This window comes from Suricata suricatta, chromosome 2 (assembly GCF_006229205.1).
Source record: "Suricata suricatta isolate VVHF042 chromosome 2, meerkat_22Aug2017_6uvM2_HiC, whole genome shotgun sequence".
Lineage (NCBI taxonomy): Eukaryota > Metazoa > Chordata > Mammalia > Carnivora > Herpestidae > Suricata > Suricata suricatta.
This window is the reverse complement of record NC_043701.1, coordinates 161,649,788-161,660,546: the sequence shown is the minus strand read 5'-3', so window position 1 is coordinate 161,660,546 and position 10,759 is coordinate 161,649,788. Positions and strand designations below refer to the sequence as shown.

General features: G+C 51.7%; 1 protein-coding gene across 2 annotated transcripts in view; it reads left to right on the top strand.

The window, feature by feature from the left end:
• SH3PXD2A (SH3 and PX domains 2A) overlaps nucleotides 1-10,759 on the top strand; it is a 231,348-nt gene that overhangs the window by 155,179 nt on the left and 65,410 nt on the right. The window lies entirely within an intron of this gene.

The following is a 10,759-nucleotide window of genomic DNA, read 5'->3' as shown; positions in this document are numbered from 1 at the left end:
CCCCCCCCCCCCCCCCCCCCCCCCCCCCCCCCCCCCCCCCGGCTTCTCCGCCTTCCACTCTCAGGCCAGGAAAAGGATGAACAGAGAAATTTAATTTACGTTGGCTTGCTTAGGATAATGGCCACTTAGTGTCCTGGTTAAAAGTGCAGGCTCTGGAGCCAGACAGCAGGAATGTCAAGTCTGGCTTTTCTCCTCTGAGACCTTGGGCCAATTTCTTACCCTCTCTGTTCCTGTTTGCTCTTCTGTAAATTGGGGACAATATTCATACCCACTTTGTAGTGGTTAATTGTATGTGTCTACGGCAGGCCCCAGTGTTTAGATATTTGGTGAAGCATTATTCTAGACGTTTCTGTCAAGGTTTGGGTTTTTTTTTTTTTTTTGGATGAGATGCAATAATTAGGGTTTAAGTAAAGCAGATGAACACCCATAATACAGGTTAGCCTCATCCAATCAGTTGAAGACCTTAGAAGAACAAAACCTGACTTTTCCCATAAGAAGAAACTCTGCTACCAGACTGCCTTTGGACTTGAACTGCAACTCCTTCCTGAGTCTCCAGCCTCCCAGCCCACCCCATCAGATTTTGGGCTCACCAAGCTTTCATAATCACGTGTGCCAATTCCTTAAAATAAATCTTTCTCTCTATATATATACACATCCTGTTCTGTGTCTCTGGAGAACACTGACTAATACACACCTCACATGGCTATAATGAAGGTTGTACACAGTAATATGTGTAAGCATGCTTAGGACACTGGCTGCAACCTAGAAAGCTCTCTCTCCGTGCTATCTACGACCACTCCATGAGCATCTCCCATGGGCTGGCAACATCACATATGTTTTCTCATTTGCTGCCCAGAGGCTCATTGCCTGTGGGCGATGGGATTCGCATTTTACTGGTGAGAAACAGGCTCTGAGAGGGTGGCTGCCCACGGTCTGAGTCCATGTTCGGGGCTCCACCCTCCTCTAGTGAAGCTCATGAAACTTCCCAGTGTCGCTCCTGCTGGCAGCGCTTGCATAGAGAACGTGGACGCTCTTCCCGGCTCGTCATTCTTCACATTTTAGTCCCCAAAGCCCCAGCTCCTCCTTGGAGGGGTCTCTCTCTCTCTCTCTCTCTCTCTCTCTCTCTCTCTCTCTCTCTCTTTTTAATAGTTTATTGTCAAATTGATTTCCATATAACACCCAGTGCTCTTCCCCACAAGTGCTCTCCTCCATGACCGCCACCCCTCTTCCCTTGTCCCCTTCAGCCCTCGGTTCATTTTCAGTAAATAGTCATTCGAGATTTGCGTTCCTCTCTCTCTCTCCAATTCTCTTTCCCCCTTCCCCTCCCTATGGTCCTCTGTTAGGTTTCTTCTGTTAGACCTATGAGTGCAAACATATGGTATCTGTCCTTCTCTGCCTGACTTATTTCGCTTAGCATGACACCCTCGAGGTCCATCTGCTTTGCTACAAATGGCCAGGTTTCATTCTTTCTCATTGCCATGTAATACTCCATCGTGTATAGAAACCACATCTTCTTGATCCACTCATCAGGTGATGGACATTTAGGCTCTTTCCATTATTTGGCTATTGTTGGAAGTGCCGCTTTGAACATTGGGGTATATGTGCCCCTATGCATCAGCACTCCTGTATCCCTTGGGTAGATCCCCAGCAGTGCTATTGCTGGGTCATAGGGAGTTCTATGGATAGTTTTTTGAGGAACCTCCACACTGTTTTCCAGAGCGGCTGCACCAGTTTACATTCCCACCAGCAGTGTAGGAGGGTGGCCGTCTCTCCACACCCTCGCCAGCATCTAGTCCCCTGATTTGTTCATTGTAGCCACTCTGACCCACCTGAGGCATATCTCAGTGTGGTTTTGGTTGTATTTCCCTGAAGATGAGTGATGCTGAGCATCGTTTACATGGAGGGGTCTCTTACTGAGCACAGAGCACAGACTTGAAGCCAGACCTGAGGAAGGTGGAGGCAACAGGAAGAAAGTTTTCAGGCAGCTTATAGCCTCTTAGAGGAGTCAGGACGGATGACCTTGAAACTGGCAGACAGTGTAGCCCAACTTCTCTCTGCTCTTTCCTTCCCTCCACTGAACCTGCTCCTGCCCGTATCCTCCCCGTCCCGCCCCCAGCATCCATGCTGATGCTCGAGTCCAGCATCAAGAAATGGTTCTCGACCCCTACCTTTGGCACCCCTGCCAACCCATCCTCCACCATCACAGCCTGGTAGAAGCTCGCTTCTCTTCAGGAAGCTTCCTCTTCGGCCTGTCCGCTTTCCCCTTTGCCCTCGGTGTTGTTCTCCACACCACAGCTAGAGTGAGCTCTTCAAAGCAAGGATCAAATCATGTGCTTTTCTGCTTAAATTGCCCCAAGGACTTTCCATTTCACTCAGAATAAACTCTTTATCCCAGTTTACAAAGCCCTCTGTGCTCCCTCCTTGCCTGCTCTCCTGCCCGAGGCGGACATACCCTCCTTCGCTCACCTGCCCCCCCCAACATTCCAGCCCCAACAGTCTCTGCTCAGCCATACCAGTCATTTTCCATTCCTCAAACACAAGCTCGTCCTCTCCACACTTGCTGTTCCCTCCGCCTGGGATGCTGTTCCCTGATCTTTCACATAGCTGCCCCTTCTTAAGATTTCTGCTTAATTGTCACCTCAGAGAAGCCCCAGTTCTCCAGTGTTAGATGCCCCCTCAAATCACCCGGCACATCAGTGACCACACTCTAATTCTTTGTGGGGTTTCTTATTTATTATTTGTGTCCTTCCCCCTTGAGAGGGAAGCCCTTGCTGCAGGGCCTGCACGAGCAGCAGGTCCCCTGGTGCTCATTGAGGCCAAGGTCGTAGGTCTGGAATGAGCATTGTAGGTCAGGAAAGAGAGCTCACTGCCACCTCAAATCAGGGGACATTATATGGAAGAGGAGCAGTTTTTCTGGCTGGGTGCAGAGAACAGGAAACTTTGGTGATCAAGAGACAGCCTTGTGCAAAGGAGGAACAGCAGGATGGAGCATGGCGTGTTTGGAGACCTTATTGAGCACCACCTGTATGCCAGGTGCTCTGTAAGGCGTTGAGGTTACAGGGATGTGTCTTTCTGCCCTTGAGGAGCTGAGGTGATAAACTGTGTGTATGAATGTCCTGTTAGAATGCTGAGTGAACTATATATATATATACACACATGAATGTCCTGTTAGAATGCCAAGAGAAAGATAAATATCATATGACTTCACTCATGTGGGATTTAAGATACAAAACAGATGAACATAAAGGAAGGGAAGCAAAAGTAATATTTAAAAAAAAAAAGGGAGGGAGACAAATAAGAGACTATTAAATGCAAAGAAGAAACTGAGGGTTGCTGGAGGGGTCTTGGATGGGGGATGGGCTAACTGGGTGATGGACACTAAGGAGTTGCTGGGATGAGCACTGGGTGTTATATGTAAGTGAGGAATCACTAAATTCTATTCCCGAAATCATTATTGCATGTTATGTTAACTAATGTGGACGAAAATTTAAAAATAATAATAATTAATATAAATAAATAAATATTAAGGAGAAAAAGGAAAAAGAAGAATGTCCTGTTAGAGGGAAGCAAGGAAGTGACATGGTTTCCTGAGGAAGAGTCACCCAGGCCGTGGGAACAGCCAGTGCAAAGGCCCTGGGGTGGGAGGCGCTGGCCTGCTCAAGGCATGGGAGGGAGGTTTGTGGCTAGGGTGGGAAATAGTGGCGGGTGAGGTGGTAGGAGTTGAGAGCAGAGAGGCAGCTAGGGTTGGGGGAAGCAGCACAGGGCAGGTAGGCCTTTGCAGGCCTTTTCAAGGGTTTTGCCTTTCGCTGTAAGTGAGATGAAGAGCCACTAAGGGATTCTGAGGAGAAGGGGAGGCATGGTCTGACTTAGATCTCAGAAGAATTCTTCTGTCTGGTGGGTGGAGATGGACAAGGAGAGGAGACGGATGAGAGGTCATGAGAATTCCAGCAGCAGTGGAGTGAGCTGCCGTCGCCGTGGCTGGATTTTGATGATGGGGTGTGGGGCATGAGGGGCTCCGGTGGGTGCTGGGGAGCACCAGTCAGCCCCACTTGCCAGTCATGTGGCCTTGGGCAGGCGCCTCCACCTGAGCGCTGCTGCCTCACTGTTCTGTTATGTTGGTCAGGGTTCAACTAGAGAAATAGAACCAGGGGGAGCTCTGGATCAAGAGATTGCTTGTCAGGAATTGGCTTACACAGTAGTCAGGGCTGCCTTTGCAAGTCTGAGATCCAAGGCCAGCCTAGAGCCTCGGTGCACAGGTGAAATTTTCTCCTCAGTGAAGCCCCAGCTCTGCCTGCAAGGCCTTTCAGCTGATTGAGCACCCCCCAACACACACACCCCAAGTTTTAGGATAATATCACTCAAATTAAACTAATTATGAACTTTGTCGCATCTGCAAAATACCTTCCCCAGCAACACCTGGGGTGTGTGGTGGGATAACTGGGAACTATAGCCTAGCTGGGTTGACAAATAAAAAACTAGCTGTCACATCTGTAAAATGAAGGGGTTGTCAGAGCAGCCGCCTGCCCGGGGAGTGCAGAGGGCTCAAGGAGGTGGGGCAATGAAGGGCTCTGTGCCTGGCGGGTAAGGAGTGTCTATGGCTCGTGGTCGTGCTTGGCTTCCTGCAGGAGCTGAGAGAGGCTGGAGTAGGTTCCCCAGAGCAGAGGGTCCTCTTGCGACCTGAAAAAGATCCAATGCTCCTCTCCCCGTTCTGGAAACTGCGTTGCTCCGCAGCCTGCGGTGTTCTGAGTTTTGCCACCAGGGGGCGCAGGCGGCCGCGGAGCCTGTGGTTTCATCTCAGCCCAGGGATAGTTGCCAGGCAGAGTCCTTTGAGGAGTTGCAACTCCTTTAAACGCAAATGAGGTTACTCAAGAGTGTTGCAAGTTTGTTCTTTTGGGCACGTGTTGATTTTCCTCCTGAAATCCTGTTTACTTTATACTTTTCCTTGGAAAATTGGCGAGTTCAGTCCGACTTCCATTTTACTGATCATAAAATCTGCATTATTGGACAGTTATTGAGGTCACTGTTATTCTACGTGGCACACAAGCATGTTGCTTGAAGGTAACAGTTTAGGTTTGGGGGTCAGACCTATAGGGTTTGTACCCCAGGCCTGCTGTGTGTTTGCTCTGCGGCTGGAAAATTGCTTAACCTCAGACCCTTAAGCCCTATATGGAAGAGGGGGATGATGTAGTGTCTTTCTCATTAAATGTAAGAATCGTTGTAGCAGAGGTCCTGGCCCAAAGCAAACTCCCAAAGATAGGGGCCGCCACTGTTAGCGTTTTGAGTTATGAGCGATCCTGAAAGGAGGGGAGAGGTTGGTCTTACCTTTGATCTGCAAGGTAAAAGACCTACTGTAAACATTTATTTTCATTTTCTGAGCCCTCAGCCTGGCCGCAGAGGAGACAGAACCTAGACCTGGCAATTGCCGAGCATTCTGTAGAGTTAGGAACACAGACTCTGAAACCAGAATCCAGCTCTGCCAGCTGTGTGGTCTTCAGCAAGTCCTGAACTTCCTCCCTGTACCTCAGTTTCCTGGTCTGTGAAATGGGAATGATGATAGCGCTTTATCAGGTTGCCTATGGTTTGAATACAAGTTACTGCATATGGAATGTTAACTCCAGGGCCCTGCCAAGCACAGTCCACACTCCCTGAGGGTTAAGGCATTTGAAAACAAAATTTTTTTTAATGTTTGTTTATTTTTGAAAGAGAGGGAGAGTATGAGTGGGGGAGGGGAATCTGAAGCTGGCTCCAGGCTCCAGCTGTCGGCACAGAACCTAACCAGGGGCCAGGGCTCAAACTCACACATTGAGTTGAGCCACCCAGGCGCCCAAGCCATTTTGATTATGAATAGGAGGCAGCACCATAGGCATCCAGCTGTCAAACAGGAAGGACCCCTGGCCTTGCTGTATGCCCCTCCAGATGCACCCCCTCCCAGTCAGGCGGGAGAAGGTAGAGTGTGCACCATCTATCTCATCATTGCTGATAAATCTTGTAGCAGCCTGGCCAGGTGGTCTTGTCCTCATTTTCTAGACCAGCAAAGGGCCACCTAGCCAGGCAGAGACAGGACTTGAATCGGGCCCTTCTGATCCAAACCTCTTCCACTGAAGTCTGTTCCATCTTGAACCAAGACCCAAGGGATCCACCAGTGACCAGGACTTGAGCTCTGAAGGCTTCTAGCAGACTGGGATGGGGGCTGCCCCAAGAGAATACCCCTGGGGAAAGGGTTTGGTTTGGTTTGGTTTACAGGGTGTGACTAATGTCCTCTTTATTTATCTTTGTATGAATTTGGTTTTTAATGAAGTGGATTTGCCTAAAGCATAAGTATTGGCTCCTAGAAAAAGTTAATCTGCCGCCTCCAGTAGAGGAAGCTCCTCAGAGAGGGACAGACACACAGCAGACAGCAGTGGCTTTCCCTGAGGCTTTCATTTCTCTTAAGCGATTGCTGGTCCCTGGCCCCAGGGAGCTCACGTTCAGCTGAGAAAGCAGGATATTGTCAGGGACTCATCAACAAATGCCAGACAGCATAGGTTGTGAACCACAAGCTATGGGAGTCAACTAGAAGCGGGGCAGGGCTAGCCAACGCAGGGGAGGCTGGAGGTGAGCAGAGGGGTGGGCAGGTGCCCCTGGGGGAGGGCTGGGCACGAGCAAGGCCTCAAGAGACTGGAATCAGGGTGAGGAATTTGAGGAAAGGAGAGGTGTCCAGCCTGGCAGGAGTGGAAAGAGGGCTGGGGGGAGGGGAGGACAGGAGATGAGTCTGGAAAAGAAGCCTTGGAGGCTACATGAGCAAGACTTTTGAAAGCAGTTTCCAAGGCTTTCTGGTCTGCCTGAGCCACCCATCCTCAGTGAGAAAGGCCCAGGCTGCTCGGAAAACATGGCCAAGATATTCCTGGCACCCTCCAATGGCCTGTTCCAAAAGTGAACGTGTCTCCTAAAGGCATCGCCTCCTGGCACATCTCCCCCGGGGCTGGTGTTTTTAAACAATTCTTATTTTCATGGCTCTGGGACCTCGGCCTGATGTCAGCCCTGGAGTTCAAAGCCAACTAATTGGAAATGAAAGGAGGCTGATTGATCTGGCAGCCCCACAGCCAGCCCATGTGGCAGTGATGGGATGGAGAAAGTGAACATGCTGCTCACGTGTGTGTCTGTGCCGCCACTCCCCCAGCCAGAGGCAGCGCGGCCCCACTGCCCCACTGGCCTGGACGTGAAGCACAGTTAGGGGGGCGCATGTGGAGGGCTCCTGGCCTCACCTGCCCCCGCTAGCCGTGATCCCCTCGGCCCTGCTCTTCTCTGTGCCCCTCGCTCCTATCTGCCAGCTTGCTCTAGCAGGAAAGCAGGAAGATGGTCTGCAAGTGAACAGCATGTACAAAGGCTGGAGGTGTGCTTCAGATCCCGGACCTACGCACTGAAGTACAAGGCCCCAGTCCGCCCCCCCCCCCCCCGCCCCCTCCAGACCTGCTGAATCAGCATCTGGGGGGGGGGGGTGCGGTGCCTGGGAATTCGCAGTTTTGATGGGCTCAGGGGGGCTCCTGGGATCAAGCCAGGGTTGACTTTGAGATGTGTCATCCTGTGGGTTGATGACGATATTGGGGGTAGACAGGCAGCAAGTCTGCACAAACATCGGTGTCCTCGCGATGCACTGCGACCGGACGGGGCTGCGCCTGGAAGGAGCACTCGGTGGTCTCCCAAGTTGGGCCAGGGGGTGGGCCACCAAGGGAAAGGGGGACCCGTCCAAGGACAAAGAACAGTGGCCCAGCAGTCAGGGCTGGGAGAATGGCTGAGGGGCCTGCCCAGTCCTGGATTCCCTCCTGGCCTCATCAGGAGGCAGTGACGAGACTCCGTCTGCCTTTTATTTCCACAAGGTTGTCTTCTTGGGGGTAGGAAACACCCACGTTGTGGTCCAGCAAAGAAATGCTGCCCACCACAGCCGTCAGCCAGAAAATAATGTGCTCCTCACTTCGGCTTTTTGGTTTATAGACATGTGACAAAAGCAGCAGCATTTCCAGTAATGATGAAGCCAGTGGAAAAACAAAGATTTGGGGGAAATGTGCATTACTTATTGTTTTAGCACCTTTTTCTGATCTAAAGTTACTTTGTTTAGAAACAGAAATGTAGCGTGTGTAACTTTGTTGGCTCGTGGCATTTTTATAATTGGTCAGTTCTGAAATGTGAAGGCAAAGAAAAAATTTTCCAAAGTTTCAGTAAAAATTAGACGTTTGCGGGGGGGGGGGGCATTTTTCCCTGACTCTTTCTGCTTTGCCCCCTGGATCTAGTCATTGCCACGCGTGCCCCAGGCAGCCAGTATGAAGACGTGTTTGTTAATGTTAGAACTGGAGTCGCGTTCCGAGGAAACTGGGCCGTGTCAAAGTCCCTTCCCTTCCCTGTGCTCAGAAGGAAGAGCTGTCACCTCCTGGTGATCCTTCCCCCAACACCACTTCTGGCCAATGGGTGCAGCGTTGTAGGAGACCCCACTGGCATCTGGGGGCTGGAGTGTTGGATCAGGGTCAGTTTGGGTGCATAACTGTTTCCGGCAGGAGGGTGAGGTCCTTCTAAACCTGTGATGACAGGCCAGTGACAAGAGGCCAAACTAAGACTTGTCTTTTGTGCATCGGAGGTGGCCACCTGGGGAAATCTTGCAAACATGCAGATTTTAACTCCCCTTAAGGCAGATCTTTCGGGATGGGACAAGTTCTTCTGGTCTGTCACCTCCCTGCCATGCACCGTCCCTCCCTGGAGCCTCATAATGCCAAGAGCCCTCCATCAGCTTTCACTTGCATTTGATCACAGGGTTGTGATGAAGAGGGCTCTTTTCTCAGCTGCGTTGATGACCTCGGGCATGCTCTCTGCACTGAGCGCACAGCTTAGTCGACACTAGTGGCAGGGAGCCCTTAGAGGCTGAACTGATAGGAAGTGGGTTTCTGAGTAGATGCTGGTGCTAGACTTTTCTGCTAGGATGAGGTGATTCTTGCCATACCCATAGCAGACCTCACTGGCTCTGTCATGGCTGCCTTGTAGATTTCGCCGACAGACACCTGGGCACGTCTCCTAACAGGCCCTGCAGCAGAAGCAGGGATGCAGGATGGATAGGATGAGGTCTTTGTCCTCAGACTGTCGGTTGTGGAGGAGGTAGGAGAGTGAACAGCAGTTATGATCCAACGTCCAAGCGTTGTGACGGAGGTGGGGCAGAGTGAGAGGGAGCCTCCCCATGGGAGCCACATAGCCCTGCCTGGGGGTGCCAAGCAAGGCTTTCCACCCCGGGTTCACTGAGGCTTTTCAATGAGTCAGCCTGGAGAAGAGGGAGAGAGGCCGCACAGAGGACATCTGGCCGGTCTCTGCAGTGGCGGTGCCACGGCTTCTGAACCGGGCTAGGGCCTGTCTGCCACATCCCGCAGTACCTACTGGCTGGTGCTACTTCAGAGATGCCCTTGCAGATGGCCACTCATTTGCTAAAGCTGTTGAAGCTTACAAAGTTCTAATTATAAAATTAATCCGTGTGCCTGGGCTGGGGAGAATTTGCCCTAAGAGCCACCTCTGACCCTTTCCTTATCATCAGGAGGACTCTGGCTTCCAGCTGTCCCCTGCAGAACGCATGTCCTTGCCTGTGAAAGAGCATGAATCTGGATTCCATACAGGTCCAGGGCCATGCCTGCCCTAGCTAGGTGCCCGGCACCAAGAGGTGCTCATTAAATATCTGACTGACATCTCCACTGGGGAAGAAATACCCAGCCAGGGAGTCTCCGCAGTGGTTGATGATTGCCTAGGACTGATAGGACAGAGAAAGACAGATATGAAAAGGACAACCTTTTCATATCACAGATGCAGACCAGGGGGACCCAGAGGATGGTCCCATTTCCCCATACTTCCATAATGAGCCAGGACAGGGCCCTCTGAGCACTGGTCTCCTTCCTGACTTTTCCTGGGGGGTAGAAAGTCAGTGTTAGCCACGGATCCTGTGCTCTGGTGCCAAAGGGTTAAAACTCTGTGCTCCCCAGAGAGCTCACACACTCTTGACCCCCAGCTGTCCTCCAGGCCCTCCCAGTTGTGCCTTCTGGGAATAGCCCGGTCACGTGTGAGCCAGATGTGGGGATTTCCCAAGCAGTGATGTGGGCGCAGGCACAGACACACACGTCCACGCACGCGCGCGAGAGCACACACTCTGCTGCTCTGTTGACGTGGCGCTGAGCGCTCAGGGGATTGGTCCAGACCCATGCGGAGCACGAGGCGGCTGGGGGTGAGGAGGGGCCCAGGGGTTCCTGGCACACACCGTGGGGGGCTGCTCCAAGCCCGGCTGAGCACTGCTCCCAGCAGACATCATAGATAAGCCAGTTGTTCTTGCTCAGACGCCCATTTCCTGCAACATCCATCTTGCCATAGACCATATTGGTTATGGATACATTTTTTAAATAATCTCTTTGAAGGGCTTTACAGCAGATGCTGGACCAGAGCCTTTTAGGGATGTTCTGCCGGGCCTGGGGAGGCAGGAGATGGGGGTGGGGGTGCTTTCCACGAGCCTCTCTGCCTAACACAAGCTAGGCTCAGGGTCTTACCCCAGCCTGAGAAGGCCTGTTTGTGGCTCAGAAGGCAAAACCTGGTCTAGAGAAAATTCAGGGCCCTGGGTGCCAAGAGGACCCCAGGTCAGTGAGGGAAGCTGGGGCTCAGTTTCCCCACAAAGCCCTCGGGATTGAGTGCACTGAGTGTGTACCCTTCCATCAGCCACTCAGGACTTACTGGGCGCCACCTACAGCATTCAGGGTACTGTGAGGAT